Source organism: Lissotriton helveticus, chromosome 1_1, assembly GCF_964261635.1.
Source record: "Lissotriton helveticus chromosome 1_1, aLisHel1.1, whole genome shotgun sequence".
Taxonomy (NCBI): Eukaryota; Metazoa; Chordata; class Amphibia; order Caudata; family Salamandridae; genus Lissotriton; species Lissotriton helveticus.
In genome coordinates this window covers 1,315,687,725-1,315,706,819 of record NC_136057.1, presented here as the reverse complement: position 1 = coordinate 1,315,706,819, position 19,095 = coordinate 1,315,687,725, and positions in this window count along the sequence as shown.

Genomic DNA, 19,095 nt, shown 5'->3' with positions numbered 1-19,095 from the left:
CATCGGATAACGGTGTATACTGATCATCGGAATCTCCAATATATGCAGTCGGCTATTCATCTCACCCAGAGACAGATGAGATGGACTCTGTTTTTTGCGGAATATGACTTTTTCATCACGTTCCGTCCAGGAGTGGACAACCGCAAGGCGGATGCCCTTTCTCGCCAGGAAAGCACCGAAACCACAGAACGACATGCGCCCATGTCCATCATACCTACAGACAGAGTGGTCAGTGTGGTGAGAAGCGAAGAATTCCTCACAGACATACAGAAGAACCGTTCACCGGAACAGTGGGAAAGATGGGTAAAAGCCGGAGTAGGGAGTAAGCTACGAGACGGTTTACCGTTTGTCAAGAACAAGTTGTACATCCCCTCTGTAGAGTTAAGGAAGAAGGCGTTTCGTTGGTGCCACCACTCCCCGTTAGCTGGTCATCCGGGGGTAAAAAAGACCACAGAACTGATACAAAGGCATTTCTGGTGGAGAGCCAGGACAGTAGCAGTCAAGAAATGGGTATCGGAGTGCGAGACGTGTGCTCGTGGTAAGACGGATCACACGAGAGCTAGAGGAAAGCTCATTCCTATGCCCACCCCGCCGTTCCCATGGCACACCATCAGTCTTGACTTTATCACGGGGTTACCACTAGAAAAAGGGAATTCGGCTATACTGGTGGTAGTGGACAGCCTGACGAAGATGGGCCATTTCGTGCCTTGTAGGAACCTACCCACAGCCGGACAGACGGCATAGATACTGTTGGAAGAAATAGTCCGTCTTCATGGGCTGCCGGAGGTGATTGTTTCGGACAGGGGCCCACAGTTTGTGGCTAGCTTCTGGAAAACCTGGTGCAAGGCATTGCGGATCGAGACGGCCACATCCACAGCGTTCCTTCCTCAAACGGATGGGCAAACCGAGAGGCTTAATCAGTCACTGAAAAAGTACTTGCGATGTTACTCGGAGGAGGCTCAAGAGTCCTGGTCTTCGATGCTGTGGCTAGCAGAGCTATCGTATAACAACGCGGTGCATAGCTCCATTGGGGTTTCTCCGTTTATGGCCAACTACGGATACGCAGCCAAGACACTTCCGGTAACTATGCCTGAGGAGGTAAGAAACCAGCCCGCAGTGCAGAAACGCATACGTTCTCTGTTGCGGTTACACCAGAAAGTGGCTAGAAATCTGGGTAAAGCTAAGGAAGTGTACAAAACCTGGGCGGATCGTAGGAGAGTGGATGGGCCGGATAACAAGGTGGGCGACAGGGTTTGGCTGTCCACCAAGAACATTAAGTTCAAACTCCGGAGCATTTTTCATCCAAGGTTCATAGGCCCTTATGAGGTGGTGAGAAAAGTGAACCCCGTGTCTTACAAGCTTCGACTGCCAGGTAGCCTGAGGATTCACCCGGTCTTCCACTGTGGGTTGCTGAAGCCAGCGGGACCGGTGAGGAAAAGGTCTGTTCCTCCGGTTCACACGTCGAGAGGTGTGGAATATGAAGTGCGGAGGATCAGAGACTCGCAGTATCGCCGCGGAAAGCTATGGTTTCTGGTATTGTGGAAAGGGTACACGGTGGAGGAAGATTCGTGGGAGCCCTGCAGTGGGGTCCACGCCCCCCGGGCGGTTCGTTCATTTTACGAAAGGTGTCCGGAGAAGCCTGGTTGTAAGAAGGCGCTGGGAAGGGGGGCCTACTGTCGGGATCCAGCTGATGCGCCTGCCTAGATAGGAATTAAGAAGCCCGAAGAACTAGGGACTACAGGTCCCAGAAGGCTTAGGGGCAGGAGGAGGTAATTTAGGCACCACACGCGCACGTAGCTGTGCGCGAAATTCTGTGTTTGAATTCCTCGGCGGTCCAGGAGGAAGACGCCGACTTCAGGACGGTGCCGTTGGTTCTTCGTGTTCCCGAAGAGCGGGAATCAGCTCTGTTGGGAGAGAAAAGACTTGACGTTGAAAACGGCTTCAGGTAAGAGAGAGGAGCGGCTGCTCTTGCTCTCTGTTCATAGACCTTGTCAAGCAAATAGAGACGGATGCCGACTGCTTCGTGAAGTAACGAAGGGTCAGAGCAACAACGGAGCTCTAATGCAGCGCTGACAGCTGATGGTTGGAAACTGCTTCGTGACAGGAACGGAGGGTTTCGGAGCCTTGTTTGTTTGTTTTTCACAAGACTATTCCTTGGAATGCGTGTTGATTCCCATAGAGGAGGAGCGCCAACGTTTTGGTAATTACAGCAAGTGCTTCTCTTTGGAACTTGGTACTCTGGCATAAGCCTATGGAGAAAGTCCACGGGGAGAACTAATTGCACAATAGCTAGTGGCCAAGACGCAGAATTTCTTTGTGGCTTATAACTCTAAAAGGAGGGAAATAACATTGGGCTATTCTGATGAAGTAATCAGAAAACTGTATATGCAGGTTGATTCGAAGCACTGGTGGTGCTAAGTTTTCTGTTGTTTTGGTTAGCAGAGGATCTGCATTTAAGGTACACTATTCTAGCGAGAATAACTGAGAGTAGCATTTGTTGGTGGAATGAGAGGTGTGTGCTAATATTGTTCTGCTTGTGTTTTACAGATCCTTTGTCCCTGCAGTCCCTTCCCGTCCTTTGTCCCCTGTCCGATCCGACCTGAACTCAGTGTAATCCATAGTGAGTTCGGAACGATCGGGAAGCGTAACCCTTATAGCATCACATCGATCCTGAGGAGCAAGAGGAGCCTAACATCGGCCGCCCGCTTGGGCACAAAATGGACGGCGGCGAATACGGCCAATGGTGACAGGCCACCGGACAAGAGCCCGAGAGGTCACTCCTGTAAGTCGACCCCCCGCAGGTGGTCGTGGCCGGGATCAACAACGTGGCCCACCATACCCGCAGCAGTCACCAGCGAGAAGACAAGAGCCCAAAGAAGGAACGCCACAGCGCTCCATGTAGAAGGGGTCCTGCCCCCCCTCACGGAAGCCGACAAAGGTGCTGACCCGAGAGAGAGAGCAGAAACCCCCCGATATAAACGGCTGAGCCGGTGATCGGGATTGGCCCTCCCCGCGACCACCACCCCAACAGCAACGTGGGGGACCAGGCCGTGGCGCGCCTCCATCGGAGCCTTTACAAAATGGTGGCAGGCGCAAGCCGCTCCTGATGGGCACACAGCGACCTGCAGCCTGAGCCCGGCGGTTACCCTGGCGACTCCTGCACGGAGGACATTAGGGACAAGCTGGAGTGCCCCATCGGCATCATAGGCGCGAGAGGGCCCCGGGCGCCTCTGAGGAGCCCCCGTTCACCGTGAGCCCCCTCCACGGACACACCGACTTCGAATATTGCCCAGCCGGAGGGAGGTGATGAGAGCCACCAATCACTGAGCAGCCGTGTGGGCCCACTCCAGTGCACGGAACCAGGGACACAGGATCACACAGGAGAGGCGGAGACAGAAAACGCCATCCCTGGGAGAGCCCCAAGATCCCTAGCAGTGAAGAAATCGCCACCAAGCCAGTAGGCCATCGGTGACAGCAATGGGGAGACAGCAGCGGACAATGACCGCTACGCCGGCGCCGGCCCCGAGACGATCGCCTTCCCCGTGTCCCTCGGGAAAACCAAAGACCGGAGAACCGCCACGGGAAGACGATATGTCGACCAAGCTGGATAAAGTACTAGCAGCTATAGAGCACTCCCGGCTGTCCAAGGAGAACAAATTCGGTGAACTCGCCTCAGACATTAACCTCCTGAGAGATGACCACAGGAAACTGGCAGACAGGGTGGGCCAAGAGGAAAAAACGCTACAAGAACTAAAGCCGCAGGTCCAACTACACCAAGAGGCCATCAAAGAACTGCAGAACAAACTCAAATTCCTAGAGCACAAGGCCGACGATTTGGAGAGTCGCTCCCGCCGGAGCAACATACGTGTACTCAACTTGCCGGAGGGAGTGGAAGGGGCAGACCCCATACGATATATCGAAACTTGAATAAAAACATTCACTCAGACCCAGGACCTCACACCCTTCTTCTCAGTGGAGAATTTGAATTTAAAAGTATTTCTATAGCGCACTTTTACCACGCGGTTTCTTGGCGCTTTTGAACAGTAGAGGAAGGCCAACAGGAGCGGAGGGAAGACTAAGCATTGTAAGCTCGAGAAAAGAGCAGGGTTTTTAGACCTTTCCGGAACTCAGTGTAGGAGGGTGTCCCGCGGAGTTCCGCCGGGAGAGAGTTCCAGAACGCAGGAGCGAGGACTGCGAATTTTGTTCCGCCTGCCTTTTTCTTTCTGAAACGAGGGATGGTTAACAAGGCCTGATGAGAGGAACGAAGCTCTCTGCCTGGCGTATAGGGCATGATAGCGGAGCAGATGAACTCCGGAGCGGTGCCCATTCTGGCCTGAAAGATGGTACAGCCAAGCTTAAACAAGGCTCGCTCTTTCACCGGCAGCCAGTGCAGGGCCTGCAATAAAGGAGTGACGCGATGGAATATAGGCAGGCCATGAATCAGGCGGGCAGCCTGATTCTGCACTAGCTGCAGACGGCGAATGGCATAGGCTGGGGCGCCATTGTAGATGATGTTGCCATAATCAAGGCGCGAGAGCACCATAGCCATTACTATGATCTTTAAAGCGGGCAGAGAGAAGAAGCGAGAGATCTTCCTAATGGTTCTCAGGGAAAAAAAACTGGAAGAAACAACTGAGTTGACCTGGGAGTGAACAGAAAGTGAGGAGTTCAAAAAAATACCAAGGGTTTTGACCTTAGGAACCGGGATCGGAGGGACACCAAGTGAAGGAGGCCAGTAAGAGGGGGACCAGGGACTGCAACCACCTCCGGTTAGGACTAGTTCCGTTTTGTCCGGATTGAGTTTGAGGTGGTTGCAGTTCATCCAATCCTGAATGAACAACATGATGGATTGGACATTCAGGGATGAGGAGGAGGAATGGGAAAGGTTAAAGATAAGCTGGAGGTCATCGGCGTAGTTAAACACCGTGACCTCCAGCTGCTGTAACAAAAAAATAAGGGGGTAGATGTATAAATTAAACAAAAGGGGAGAAAGTGAGGAACCTTGGGGGACTCCACATACAACCCCACGAGGGGCAGCAGTGAAACCAGCTAGGTGGACCGCCTGAGCCCTATCGCTCAGGAAGGACTCAAGCCAGGCGAGGGCCAGGCCCTCTATGCCCGCCGCCCTGACACGGGTAAGGAGGATGGAGTGGTCCACCGTGTCAAAAGCGGCGGACAGGTCTAAAAGAATGAGGGCCTGCGGAAGGTTGGTGTCAATGCCCTCGCGTAGGCAGTCCATCACTGAGGTCACCACCTTCTCCGTAGAATGGAGGGGGCGAAAACCCGCCTGCCGAGGGGAGAGGCAGTGATTAGCTTCCACGTAGGTGCTCAGAGTGCTGGTGACATGGGTTTCTAGAACCTTGCCCAAGTAGGGCAGAAGGGAGATAGGACGGTAATTAGAAGGTGATGAAGGGTCGGCACCGGGCTTTTTAAGGATGGGAATAACAGCCGCGAATTTATGAGCGGTGGGGACCACACCATTGCTGAGTGAATCGTTCAGAAGAGTGAGGGGGGGGTAGGGCAGTTTAGGAAGATTTCTCTCAGAATATGAGCCGGGGCAAAGTCTAGGGGGGAGCCTGACTTTATCTTGTGAAGCAGGGGAAGAAGCGTGACCTCGGTGAGGGGGGGAAAGGAAGTAAGTTTGGAAGTGACAGCAGGAGGGGAGGGATTGGTGAAGGTAGGGGAGGGGAGGGGGATGTTGGCCTTGATCTTTGCGACCTTGTTAATGAAAAAATCATTAAGTGAGTCGCAGAGCGATTGGGAAGGGGGGATCGAGGCCATGACTCTATTAGATGAGGCAAGCTCGTGTACCGTAGCAAAAATCTCTTTAGTTTGGGATTCTGCTGCCAGTATCCTGTTAGAATAAAACAGGGTCTTGGAGTCGAGGATGCCTTGCTTATATGCTTTGAGCACAGAGAGATAAGAGAGTTTTTTGACAGGACAGTAGTCTCTTCTCCATGCACGCTCTGCTCTGCGCGCGGCCAGTTTCTTCTCCTTAAGCTCAGAGGTGAACCAACGGTTAGCAGCATGGGCTCGCTTAACCGTGATCCGCCTCAGAGGGGCAAAGTCATCGCCTGCCTGGGTCAGCCAGCTGTCAATAGTGGCCATTTGGACCGGGGCGGCGAGGCCAGAAAGGTCGGGGCAGGAATTGAGTAAAGATGAGCAGAGAGATGGCATATCTGCCTTGCCCCATTTCCTAACCCAGGTGTTCTTGGGAAGGGGGGGTTTGGTCGCTGGAGCTAGAGCAAGGGAGAAGGAAATTAAAAAGTGGTCCGACCAGGAGCAGGGGGAAATGGTGAGGGGAGTGGTGGGAATATTCAGAGTCCAAATCTGGTCGAGTGAATGGCCATGCACGTGGGTAGGGCTATGAACATGGGGAATAAAATTGAGGCAGGTCATAAGATCGGTAAATTCTTTGGATGAAGGGCTTTCGGCCGGATCATTGGGCCAGAAATTGAGGTCGCCCAACACCAAAACTGATGAATTGTTAATGACCAGTGTTGCGAGAATATCCTGGAGACTAGAAACAAAAGTAGGGGTGGGTTGGGGGGGACGATAAATCAGGACAGCAGTGAGGGGGGCCGAATAAGAGCAAAGGCGGATTATCAAGCAGTCCACTTCAGAGATGGGGGTAAAAGGGAGAATCTGAAGGTGGGAGTCAGTATGAGCTATCAAGGCCACTCCACCGCCTCTTCGGCCCTCCGGTCGGTCCGCTCGGGTGATGGAATATGAGGGAGGGAGTGCGGCTAAGACGTTAGGTGTGGAGTCGGCCTTAAACCAGGTCTCTGTTAAAAACAAGAGATCCGGATTATGAGTGTCAAGGTAGTCAAATAGCTCATACTGGTGGCTGACTGCTGATCGGGTGTTAAGAAGCGTCGCAGTAGTGTTAAAGATCGGCGTGTGGGGGACGGGAGGGGGGGGAGAGCAGGGGCAGGCATGACGGCAGGTGGAATTGCCGGGGGTCTCTGAAGGAGACTTAGGTTTTGCAACCGATTGCGCACGAGCGTGCTGATGGTGCCTGGGATCCAGTGGGATATGAGGGCGAGGGATGAGTATGACAGCGGCGGGGCATAAGGAGGTGCCCCCTGCCCCGACCTGTCGCGGATGGGCGCAGACGGGCTTAACTCAGGCGCAACTCCGGCGCGCCTCCGTCGCGCCCGCTGCGCTCGTCCGCTGCGCTGACGCATGAGGAACGTCTATGTAGGCTACGACGCGGTGGGGGAGGAGTCAGGGAGGCGGGAGGGAGGAAGTAATTAAAAAACCCAAGATGCCCGTCCGCCGCTCGCTCTCAGCGGGACGGTGATGCCAGCAAGCTGCTCGTAGTCAGCAGAGAGGTAAATAAGATTGTTAAAAGAGAATTAAATAAAGTCACTTTCGAGCGCTCAGCGCGCAGCCTCTGCCCTCTGCCACAGGGCTTCGACCTACGCGAGAGGGAAAGTGGGCGGAGCCTTTGTAGGCTACGACGCGGTGGGAGAGGAGTCAGGGAGGCGGGAGGGAGGAAGTAATTAAAAAACCCAGGATGCCCGTCCGCCGCTCGCTCTCAGCGGGACGGTGATGCCAGCAAGCTGCTCGTAGTCAGCAGAGAGGTAAATAAGATTGTTAAAAGAGAATTAAATAAAGTCACTTTCGAGCGCTCAGCGCGCAGCCTCTGCCCTCTGCCACAGGGCTTCGACCTACGCGAGAGGGAAAGTGGGCGGAGCCTTTGTAGGCTACGACGCGGTGGGGGAGGAGTCAGGGAGGCGGGAGGGAGGAAGTAATTAAAAAACCCAAGATGCCCGTCCCCCGCTCGCTCTCAGCGGGACGGTGATGCCAGCAAGCTGCTCGTAGTCAGCAGAGAGGTAAATAAGATTGTTAAAAGAGAATTAAATAAAGTCACTTTCGAGCGCTCAGCGCGCAGCCTCTGCCCTCTGCCACAGGGCTTCGACCTACGCGAGAGGGAAAGTGGGCGGAGTGGAGAGAGCGCATAGGGTTCCGGTCCGACGACCACCTGCAGGCTCCCCACCCAGGCCGTTTTTGCTTAAACTGCTGCACTATCAAGATAGAGATGCAATACTGCAAGCGGCCAGACAAGCAAGAACACTCAGAGTGGAAGACAAGCATGTGATGTTGTTCCCAGATTATTCTAAGGCAGTACAACGCCAAAGAGCCACATTCCAGGTGGTAAAACAAACCCTGAGACAACACAAGGTGCAATATGCGCTCCTCTTCCCGGCTCGCCTTAAAATTATATATGGAGAATCAACGCACTTCTTTACGGATCCAGCGGAGGCGCGGCGTTGGCTGGAACACCACAATGATGACTTACCGGAACGAAGGGCCACACCACCGCACACCCTCTCCAACAAACGGAGGCTGAGCTCCAAGAAGGTTGCCCTCACGCAGCTGAACCGCCCAACAGTCCCCAACACCAGAAACTCCCCGGACCTGGAACAAATAATAGCGGATCAACGGAGGGCCCTGCGGGCGGCAGCGGAGGCCCGATGTACGGTGGATGACTCAGGGGGGAACGGGGCCCGCACATCTTCACGTCCGGAGAAGAAGAACCCAGCGACACTCGCACCTCCAGGGAGGGCTCAGTCTCCCCGCCACTGGTGACCCCGCAAACGGCTGACACGCTAATCTGAACGACAACGAGCAGAGAATACGGTAAGACCAAGACGCTCCAGAAGGGTGGACACCGGAAGGCATCGCGAATCACCAGCGAAGGTAATGGTAGCCGCGAACACACTTACAGATACACTATGCAATGGGCAGCCAGACCTCGAGCCCCCGGCAGCGAAGCCAACCCACCCCCTATACGAAACAAACTAGAGACAGTACGAGATGTACAGTTTGGACTTATTGTGCCAAGCAATAGGCCCCTTCAGTTGGGACGGTTTCCCAGACATTGTTCTTAAGTTCCCCCTTTACCCATCTTATCCTAATACCCCCGCGGGAGCGGACAGCTGGTCTACTAATGGACATGGGATCGGTGATTGTATGGGCGGGGGTGGCTCTAGTCATGCGCCGAGAGGAAGTGGAATAATGACATGTGTGACTAGCTGACAGACATGACGAGAATCCCTAACACAGACATCAAATTCATCACACTGAATGTACGGGGATTACATACGGCGAGTAAGAGCTACGCAGTGTATGCTTACCTGAAGAGACAACAAGCACACATAGCCCTCTTACAAGAGACTCACTTGACGACGACAGAGGTCGGGCGTCTACAGAGAAAATGGAGGGGCATTATCTGCGCTACCAGGTACTCCGCGTTTGCCAGAGGGACATTGATCTGGGTCAGGCTAGGTATCCCATTTAAAGAGCAGACCAGGGTGGTGGATAGTGAAGGGCGATATGTGCTGCTGGAGGGACTATTAGATGGGCAATCAGTACTAATAGGCAGTATCTACGCCCCTAACATAGAGCAGAATATGTTTTGGAGCCGCCTCACGAAAACGCTAGCGCACCATACCCACACCCCCTGGATATTAGGTGGAGATTACAGCTGCTTCCTAGACACGGCCCTGGACCGCTCCCGCTCTCCACCGGCACACTCGCCACTTTACAAACAAATGGAACTCTTTAATATATGGGTGAAACAATGGGCATTGGTCGACACATGGAGGGCGCTACACCCCACCACAAAACTGTACTCATTTCATTCCATTCCTCATGACCTCCGAGTGCGCCTGGATAGATTTCTTTGCTCGGCAGCTCTGCACACTAAGGTACAACATACGGACTATCTGGGGAGGGTACTCTCGGATCATGATGCCCACTCACTGACCCTAAGGTGGAAACCGCCACACCCTCCAGTGCCTACCTGGAAACTCCCTCGGGAGTGTCTCATGGAATCAGGCATTCACACATGATCACGGGGGACACCTACAGGAACACTTCACACTCAATGCAGGAACGGCAACCTCTAGGCTCGTAGAATGGGACACACATAAGGCGGCGGCAAGGGGTCATTGTATACAGCGAGTGGTGGGTGTGCGCAGACTTCTAGAGCGTACACTGTAGGACTCAGAACGCGCTTCAGCAACCCTACTAAAGGCAGACGACCGCGGCGAGGTCACCCCGGAACGCGTGGCCGAAGCCAAAACAAGGTATGCGGAAACACTAAGCGATCTCCGCAAATATAATTTCAGAGTCTACGCAGCCAAAGTACACTGGTAGGGCAATAGGGGAGGAACACTTTTGGCCTGGCTAGCTAGACAGGACCCCGATCTGAAACCCATTACAGAAATTAGAGATCAGACTGGACGGCTCCAAACCTGCCAACTCGCAATTCTGCAAGTCTTCTACACATATTACTCCTGCATCTATCAAGCCCCAAGACAGGGAGACCCCCAAGCAATGGACAGATTCTTCCACACTCTGACAATCCCCCAAGTCTCGCCGCAAGATAAGAAAGAACTAGAGCACAAGATAAGAATGGCAGATGTAAAAAAGGTGATAGGAGCATTAGCCAGAAACAAAGTCCCAGGGATGGATGGCTTCCCTCTCGAGTACTATAGAACCTTCTCGACCCACCTGGTCCCACGAATGTTCATCATGTTCAATGATGCGCTCGACGCGGGAGTTTTGCCGAGTTCCCTCAGGGAGTCGATAATAGTTACATTTCTGAAACCACATAGGGACTCCACGCTCCCGTCGTCCTATAGACCGATCACGTTGCTTAACGCGGACTGCAAAATCTTAGGTAAAATACTAGCGGAGAGATATACCCAAATCCTAACCCCGTTGGTCCACCCAGATCAATGTGGGTTTGTTCCAAACCGCAACACGTCACACAACCTCCGTAGACTGTTCCATATTCAGGACGCGACACGGGGGCGGTTTCCCAACGCAGCATGCCTCATATTAGACCTCGAAAAGGCATTCGACACTCTCCTATGGTCGTACTTATTCGAGGTCCTCAGAAGGAATAATATTGGCCCAGGCCTGTCAGCGTACACAAGGCTCCTATACACACGCCTCACGTCCCGAGTCCGGATGGGCAGTTACATCTCGTCAGAGTTCGCGGTGGAGAGAGGAACCAGGCAGGGGTGTCCGCTGTCACCCCTCCTATTCGCCTTAGAGGTCGAACCCCTAGCAATCCGCATGCGCTGAGAAGGCGAGGAATGGGGAATTCCCCTAGCAGGCACGAGGCATTGTGCATCCTTATACGCGGACGACCTCTTAATATATGTTCAGGACGCCACCAGCGACCTGACATGTATCTGGAGAACACTGGAGGACTTCGCGGACATCTTGGGCCTCAAGGTAAACTGGGAGAAATCCTCGCTGTACCAGCTAAGCCCCCACATGGCCCCATTCGAGGCCCGAATAGGCACCCAATCACTCGCGTGGAATGCAGAGGCCCCCGTTTTCTGGGAGTGCGGTTATATCACACCCCGGAGGATCTATACGAGGGAAACCATTGTAAAACCCTGGCAGGGCTACAGTCGGCAGTGGGCTTTTGGAAAACGTTACCGTTGGCACCCATAGGCCGAGTGGCCCTGGCAAAAATGATAATGGTCCCCAGACTATTGTATCATTTTGTTAACCTTCCAGTGGTTTCGCCGCGATCGTTCTTTAAAGAACTGGAAAGTCTCCTCACGGAGCTGGTGTGGGGCGGGGGACGTCGACGAGTCGCGTTGTCAACACTTTACCTGCCTTCAACGGAGGGAGGATTGGGAGCGCCGGCCTTTGAAGCGTACTTCTTAGCGGCTCAGCTCCAATGGCTGTCATATTGGACAGCGGGACAACAAATAGGAGAAACCATTACTGTAGACGGCCCCATGCCACAACCAGCAATCCACAGAATGCTGCTACCGGGTACTAAACCCATACGTACTCGGCCACTACAGCTGTCCATAGCCCGCACCTGTATGATGCGTATCCACTGCATGTCCAGAACACGGCCGTCATACTCACCCTTGCTGCCACTGGTGGGCTTCTCACGAGGGGACACATACTACACACAGGGAATGCTACAGACCTGGACAGATTTGTCAGTCACAGAGGTAGAATCATTCTTCGAAGAGGGACAGCTGAAGACATACGACCAGATGAAGGAGCAGTATGATCTCCCCCCCCCCGGCAATTCTTGCTCCACATACAATTACTAGATAGCAGTCGCAAATACTGGAATCCTAACACGGGGGAACCCACACCACACCTAGTGATACACACGATCTTACACATGGGAGTGGGGTGACATCTGGTCACCTGGATTTACAAGGCAGTACGTACACTGATCCTCCTATCCCTTCAACCCCTGCGTCAGAAGTGGGAGAAGGACATAGGCAGAGTGGTCCACGACAAAGAATTGAGTACGGCCCTGGAATACCCCAAAAAAGTATCCAGGAATGCACGATTCCGTAACATACAGTTTAACATCCTCCATAGAGCCTATCTCACGCCACGCCGACTACATCGCTTCTTTCCAGACACACACTTCACCTGCCCCCGCTGTCAAACCCCGGAAGTGGATTTTAAACACATGTTCTGGGACTGCCCCACACTCCAGGGGTTCTGGGATAAGTTCCATCGGACCCTCGAAGAGGTAACTGCCATCACAACCATGTCTACATGGGAAGCATGTGCGCTCGGGATCTTCCGCAGGCGGAAAATCGAGAAAGTGCAGTACCGTTTTCTATCACTGGCCATTCTCTTGGCAAAGCGGGGAATAGCCATGCATTGGAGAGCCTCCATGGGACCACCGGAGGCAGCCTGGGGAAAAGCGGAGGAAGAGATACTCCAGGAGGAGGAAGTGAAGGGGCACCGCAAACACCCTATATCCCTAGAATGGGCCCAGTTAATGTACGGATTCACACAGGCAACGAACCCACAAGAGACACCGGCGATCTCGCAGTCCCAGACCCGTACAGCGACTCCGGCCCCATCACCACAATGACACAGTTACAAAACTACCTGAGCACCACATAGCCTCAGGCCCTGTGACCCCTGCCACCCAGCACATGCTACTGACTCCCCGCACACTACCGTACTATACAATCAAGGATAATTGCAACCCCACACCAGCACAGCTGATAACCTCCCGCTCCCTCCCTGGACCCCCTCCACCCCAACAGGTTTTCCCCAAAGGTAGAAAAAGTTAGAAAGTTTAGACGGGAAGGGGTATTCCCCCTGCCAGTGGTTTATTGGAAAAGCCTATAGACAAGGTCGACATGACAACTCATGCAGTCACGTATCATGACGGCCCCGTTGGCAATACCTGAGATGACTGAGTAAAGGTCAACATAACACAGGGCCGTTACCACGCTAAGAATGATGGGTCGCTTACCACAGACAGTCTCTGCTCTCCTCAGGGGTAAGCTACTGACATTGCAGGGGACTATTTGGTAAACACTAATGGACCGAACAGCTTGGAATGGTTGATCAACACAAGATTACTGTATAGGAATGTCTACTCGGCTCTTACTGATATTTTGTAAGTACAGTAATACACCACTGTACTGCATAATCCCTGTCATGCTGAATGTAAAATGCAAACAAAAACCCAATAAACAAATTTAAACAACAAAAAAACAGAACATATGGTATTGGACTGCATATTCTGCAGACACCTTTGCTGCCGAAAAGATCCTCTGCTAGAAAAATATGTTTCTTTTAATCTGTAACTTTGAATAGTAACTGTGATCAAATAAAATTCATAGCGGACTGGTCACCAGGTCTGAAATTCTCACTGGCGAAGTTTGGCTCAGGTTACCCTATTTGCTCCTAGCAGTTGGTATGTAGGCTACAACATTACAGGTGTGTGAAATCATGCACGTTTTCTCACACAATTTCATGAAAATTTGCGATTTTAGCACAAGATGTGGTTTGCCGGTATCCTGTAACTTTTTCCATGCGGGGATATACTTTGCATAAAAATGTCATACGAGATACCGACAGGAGAAGGGTCGAAAATATGCATGTTGATGACACATTGTCTTGGTGAACCAGTCTCCTGCAGGCAAAAATTATGCGAAATCACATCATGCTAAATTGTGAGAAAGTGACGTATTTCCTTAAAATTTAGTCAAGGCATATCTAATGTCTGCCTATGCTTGCCCACAGTACATTTAAGTGGCATTCAGATTTCTGGATGGAGGTATCAGCACATCATACATTTTATTCCGTATTTTCTTCTACTCAGAGTAGAAAATAATCAAACACAAAGCACTGGAGGTGAGGGAGCTTAACCTCACAACTATCCTATTTGTTATAGGAAAAGTGGCACCTTTTTCCTTTCAGACAGGAAGCTGAGTTAGACTTCTTGTGATCTCTGCCCTCAATGAAGACTTTTGCAAGTTCTAGCAGGAAGAGCGGTTTTATTTTGCAGCTCAAAGGCTGAACTGGCAAGGTCAAGAGTAGAAGCAGGATGGATGCTGATAGGAGGTCTCCTCATGACTAACACAGAGTTTACCATATAGAATTGACAATGCAAAAATCTCTAGCAAGTATGTTCCAGAACAAACCCCCTTCTCTGAGCAGGACGTGCATCATAATACTAGAGAAGAGGGAGTTGGTAACCAGCCAGTTAGTTGTCTTAGGTCTGCTTATATCATCACCACCAGCTCTAACCAACATTTTTCTTTTGGAAATTCCTGCTTGAGTCACCGAAAAGAGAGAATCTGCTTTGAACTAAAGAAAAAGTAGACAGTCATGCCTTCTGCGAGGTAGAGGTCTGTGCAGAGTGTTGCCGCTTGCTCTGAGTTAAATCAATTCAGACTGCACTTGTCTCCAGAAAGGGGCATACCATTTCTCTGAAGCGGGGGTGTCAGACCCCATTCAGAAGACCACTGGGCAGGTAGGGGCTACAGGGCCACATCCATGGGGGTTGAAGCCTTTTAGCACTTCCGTTCCAGGGCCTACCCTACTATGGCTGTGCAAACTTGGCCAAGTACAACCCTTTCCGCACTTAATTCTCAGCAGTAGTGAGCAGTCAGAGGCTTCTCAAGGAGGTTAGTTTGGGGGTTACTCAGGCTCAAATATCAATATCGTAGCTCACGGACGTATATTGCCTGCTACCAAGGATTACTCTACAGCGTGGGCGTTTGTCTCCCGTTATCCCTTGCCCTGCTCCCTGAGGCATTTCAGCTGGTGTGAGCGCTTTCCGCAGTCGGCGGTAAACCTACTCGCTCCCAGCCAGAAACTGTCCAGGCTGAGGACTCTGCTGGTTGCTTAGGGAAAGGAACCTACCGGGGGACTGCGAGGCCCAGCATTCTCCCCTCTGCACAGCTGGTGCCTCTTCCCCCGGCGGCCACGCCACCCTGCTTCCACGTATTTTACTGTCGTTGCTCCACCGCGACGCGGGACACGCGCGGGACGGAGCTCGGGGCGAAGCCCGGGCAAAGGGCGGGCCCTCTGAGGCCCTCAGAGACCGAGAGAGGCCGGGCAGGGTCCACTCATTTTAAAATTTTGTTGTGAATGTACTCTGTATTGTGATGGCTCTGAGTCCAGGGAAATTGTTGCTAGAGAAGGCTGGGTGTACAGTTAATGGTCCTTTAGACAACTATTTTACAAAAGCTCCCGTTGACCAAGATAAAGAGAAAACTCTGGCAGTTCGTAGAGCAGAGCGTCGTCGCTCTATCGAAAGTATAAAGAACTAAACCCCTGCCGTCTCTCCACCCATAGACCTTATGATTACTTCTGAGGGTACTTTATTCATTGAAGATCCTTTATGTTTGGAAAGCTTTCCAATGTTGCTACGTGACTCCACTCCAACACCTTTGGGTCAAACTGGTCAAACTGCAATATATATTTCACCATCTAGATCGGTAATGCCTGATGTTAACCTGCCTATTCGCCCTCCGACACGACCAAAGCAAGATTCAAGTAAGCTGAGGAAAGTTGTGCAGGCTAAGAGCCATGGGCCACCGCCTGCAAAAAGAAGACGGAAGGGGGGGGCTTTGCAAAAGCCAAAGGTCAGTCATTCGGATTTTGGAAAATCTTCTCAAGATACTAATAATATTGCTAAAAACCCTGGTGTTCAACAATCTAACAGGGTAACTTCGATTACCATGTTATCTTCTCCTACAGTTGTTCAATTAGAGAATACTATTGTTCCACCAGATCTACCAGTTGATACTCTTCAAATGGATATTTCTACCGTTGCTTCACTTGATAATATGGAACATTTAATCAGGTCCTTCATCCTACCTATTATTGAGAGACTAAGGAGGGTGGAGAAAAAACTTGAAGTTATTGAGGCGGCAGTTAATAATCACCAGGGTCCACCTAAGGTTGTGGGGAGTGGGGTTTTGGTACCATCAGTTATGGTGCCTACATGTTCTCCTAGTGCTCAAAAAGGTAATGAACAATCGACCAGTCAAACTATTTCCAAGAATCGAACGGCTCCACCCCCGAAACAGACCACTAGTTCAGTCCTTACATCAGTAGGCATAGCGGCGACGGGATCTGCAAAACCTCTAAGGGGGGTTTCTCAACAACCAAAAGGGGGTTCAACTACATACACTAGGCCATCATCTCGTAGAATCCCCCAAGTAGAACTGCCCCCAGAAGCCGCCCCGTATGTGGTTGTTTTGATGGGGGTCCCTAGCTTACCAACAAATAAGAGGGAGGGGTATTTCCAACTCAAAAATAAGATCATGCACTGGTTAGCCCAATATAGACCATTATCTCATGACATTGCTGGTGATATTGTGCATGTTAGACGACTCCCCTGGTTGGGCAGCAGGGTCAAGGATATAGATGGTGACCTAGTTGTTATTAATTTTCGAGATCCCCGAGCCGTTACCTATATTCTGAATTGGCCCCAGGGTGGAGGTGGTAATTCTATAATACCACGCCCCCTGACTTATTTTTACCCTAGGTCCCTGGTTTTTCCTCCTAACTACATTTGTGTTCAGTTACCCAACCAGATTGTTCCTCCTTTATTGTCCCTTAATTCTGGGTTCTCGTTAGAACCTCCACAGTATCATCCAATTGTTGACCCCTTTGGGTGGAACAAGGTACCTCCTAGGTCTTTTAGAAATTCGAATAGGAGGATGGAACATTTGAGACCTTTTACACCCTTGGAAACAACAAACAGGTATGACATCTTCTCTGGTCTGGACAATTGCGATTATAGATCACAGAATGATCACCAATTAGTTGGTTATACCAATTTAATAGAGGTAACTGTGGGTGGTTGCAAAACGGGACAAAAAATATTTCATCCACCGCCGGACAGCACAGGTGTGATTTACCCCAACACTCTAGTATCTGTTATACATAATGAAGAATGTGATACAATATTGAACCCTATTTTTGCTGAAGAGCAAATGATCCAAGACGTGATACCATCTAGGTTAAATCAAAGGGGAGACGTTACTGAAGCTGGAGGTGTTTTGAAATCAGGGCAGGTGACTGGTGATCAAGTCTCTCTTGTGGCAGGGCCTACATTAGGGGCTTGTAATAGTGTGGCTTCCAATTTGGGGGCATCACCAGTAGGGGATAAACCTGTATCAGGAGGGATAAGATCAAACACAATACAAAAAATAACTTTAATATCATGGAATATAGCTGGTCTAACTAAAAATCTCTCTGATCCAGATTGGTCCAACTACATAAATTCTTGTGACCTTTGTCTGTTCCAAGAAACTTGGTCCCTTGAAATGCCACATAGGATGGGATACAGGACTTACAATATTGCGGCAATTCCATCAGTCAGGGGTAGACCATCGGGGGGCTTACGATCTGGATCAGTGTGTCCCTGGAGGTAAAAATTACACAACTAACCACAGACTCTGCTGATATACTGTGTCTCTTAGTGAAGCTGAATGACGGAAAGCGTATTGTTCTGTGCAATGTTTATAATCGCCCTTGTGGGTTATCAAAGGAATCTGAAATTTTCGACAAACTGGACAGACTCCTTACTGACCTTGTAGAGGCGCCTATTGGTATAATAGTATGTGGTGATTTTAATTGTAATTTTGAACCGATCATAGGGTTTGGAGATGTTTTCTCAGATGAGGATAGAGCCAATAACATCCCCCCCTTATCATATACAGAGGGTGTGAGCTGCACGACCTTAGCTACTCAGATAATGAGATTGGTATCAGTACATGGTCTGAGGGCTTGTAATGGTCGTTTTCCATCTGACTCTCCGAAAGCACCAACCTTTGTTAAAAACAATCATAAAAGTCGGATTGATTACATTTTGGTCTCTTTTGATATCTGGAATCTCTTATTAGACTTTGTAATTGACCATAGATATGAAAGTGATCATCGCCCACTGCGCTTGTCAATGGACTATAGTTTAGTCCCTAGCTCTAGGATTTCAATGACACAAAATACTTTGGATAATCCAACCAATACTGGCCCTTTAATAAGTAATAATAGGAGATCCCTTAAATGGGCTAGTTTATTAAGCAACAAGGAGGCATTATCCAATATCTACTCACTTTTTGCGGATGTTTTTGATAAACATCTATCTCAACTAGTAGAGGGTGAGGTTTTTATTAACTTGCATAATTAATTTTTTAGTGCCTTGGTACCACTTGTGACGAAAATGCCGCATAAAAAAAGGTTGAATAAAATTAGTTCCACTGGTACCAAACAATGGTATAATAAAGAATGTCGCAATTGCAAGAGCAAACTCCTAGAGGCAATAAAGAGTAATACAACACACGTTATTAGGACCCTAAGGCAAGAATATAGGAGAGTGCAGTGAATGGCTAGAATTGAATGGGATGAGGAATGTTGGGAGAAGATGCTTATAGCTGTTAAACTCAAGGATAATGTGGGCTTCTGGCAATTAGTTGCTAATGAGAATACTGGAGGAAGGTCACCGGATGACGTGTTTATTAATGAGCAAACTTGGGTTGATCATTTCACCCACTTGTATAAAGCTCCTGATAGTGATAAACCTGATGTTGTAAATAGCCCATGGATGGAGTCATCAACCAATATTGTAGAGTTTAGTCTCGAGGAAACTGAGTTAGCATTAATCGCGGTGAAAAATGGTAAAGCCCCAGGTTTAGATAAAATACCTGGGGACTTATACAAACATGAGACCAGTATTTGGGCGGCATATATAAATAAGCTTTTTAATATAATAGTTGCCGGTGGGAAGTTACCACACAGTTGGCGGGGAGCAGAAATTATATT